General features: G+C 37.9%; 1 protein-coding gene and 1 long non-coding RNA gene across 3 annotated transcripts in view; one reads left to right on the top strand and one right to left on the bottom strand.

Annotated features, from left to right (window-relative positions):
* adamts17 (ADAM metallopeptidase with thrombospondin type 1 motif, 17) overlaps nucleotides 1-1,696 on the bottom strand; it is a 92,472-nt gene that overhangs the window by 30,707 nt on the left and 60,069 nt on the right. The window lies entirely within an intron of this gene.
* The window catches only part of LOC117948821, a 46,016-nt gene that overhangs the window by 9,605 nt on the left and 34,715 nt on the right, over nucleotides 1-1,696 (top strand). The window lies entirely within an intron of this gene.

Here is a 1,696-nt window from a genome sequence, read left to right as displayed (position 1 = left end):
AAGAATTGAGGCAGTTCTGAAGGCAAAAGGGGGTCCAACCCGTTACTAGCATGGGGTACCTAATAAAGTGGCCGGTAAATGTAATTTCTTTAGAAAAGAAAAAAATATATTTGCACTGTATGTAGGGTTAAATCTTGGCTTGTGATTGCCAGAGGTCCAAAGAGCAGAAAAATCTACAAAGCCCTCACATCCACCCATGGCACGCACAAAATACCACAGTTTTCTGATTGTATACCACCATCATATATAATACTGCTTTTGTGTGTTTAACTAGTGGAACTTGCAAAAAGCAGTCATTCTACTTCCCAAGCATCACACACAGGGCTCCATATTAAGCTGTGTTATGTATGTGGAGGGTTACTTTGGGATTCTCCCCAAAGCCCTTTTTAAGGTGTATTACTTAAAACTATCCAATTTTACATAATATTGAAACATTATTATCACTATGGATAATGCATAGCATTCCTTCGCCAACTCCTCAACTGCTACTCCCTCTTAGGTAGAAGTCAGAGCCAGTGTTCAGCTCGGACTGCTTTCGCAAAGCCAAACATATCAGATCAGTTTAACACGCACGCACGCACGCACGTTAAGACATTAGAGATTTCTCTGCATTATTTTTCTTACGCGTGGATGGTTGACAGTAGATAGAAAAAGAAAAAAACAACTTCAGTACTGTACTGATGCCAAAATGATGTTGCACAGTTAACTACAATTTTCTTTCAAACTGGACCCTATTTTTCTTAGTTTATGTGTTTAAGTGACAGATGGGAACCACATTCTTTGACACTGGTCCAGTATTAAGTGAGATCGCTGTAGACAGCAGCGGCGAAACAAGCTAGAATGTAAGTTAATAGGGCAGTTGTCCATTGACCTTCAGAAAAGTGCTTGTTTTGCCCCTGACAGGCTCGGATTAATATTCTAAGGGTCTGACAACATTATGGACAGGATTTCTAAGGAGGTTGACCTTTCTGTTAAAGAGTAAGATCCTTTTTTTAAAATGTAAAAACACACGCAAAATTGTGTTTGCTAAACCAACCAGACTCCTTTTAGCATCATAAAATACACTTCAGTTATAGTGGAAAGAAACAAAATAATGAAAAGCTGTTTTATGTCGTGTTTCCACTTTTCCAACCATCACAACTGTAGTTTTGGTTGAAATAAACACATAATTTACCAATTTACATGTGAAAATGTGTTGACGCTATACACGCTAAAAGTATTGCTTTTTTTAAATAAATCTGGTGGGTTTAGCACTAGTGACTTTAGAGCTCTTTCTGGTTAAACAAACAGGTCTCAAAGAGGTTGTAAAGGTCTATCTCTGAAACGGTCCTTTTCCATAATTACTAAACTTAGAATATTAATCCAAGTCTGTAAGGGGCAAAACAAGCACTTTTGTGAAGGCCAATACAAGCTGGACAATTGCCCTGTTAACTTACATTGTAGCTAGTTTAACTGCTGAAGACTGAAGCAATCTCACTTAATACTGGACAAATGTCAAAGTAGGTTGTTCCCATCAGTCACTGAGACACAAAAACATAGGAAAATAGGGTCCAGGTTGAAAAGAAAACCAAGTATTAACCCTTAGGGATATGAGTCATTGCTAGGATGTAAGAAGTAAGTACAGACGTGCTCAAATTTGTTGGTACCCCTCCACAAAAAACGAAGAATGCACAATTTTCTCTGAAATAACTTGAAA

Source organism: Etheostoma cragini, chromosome 1, assembly GCF_013103735.1.
Source record: "Etheostoma cragini isolate CJK2018 chromosome 1, CSU_Ecrag_1.0, whole genome shotgun sequence".
NCBI lineage: Eukaryota > Metazoa > Chordata > Actinopteri > Perciformes > Percidae > Etheostoma > Etheostoma cragini.
This window is presented reverse-complemented; position numbering and strand designations above follow the sequence as displayed.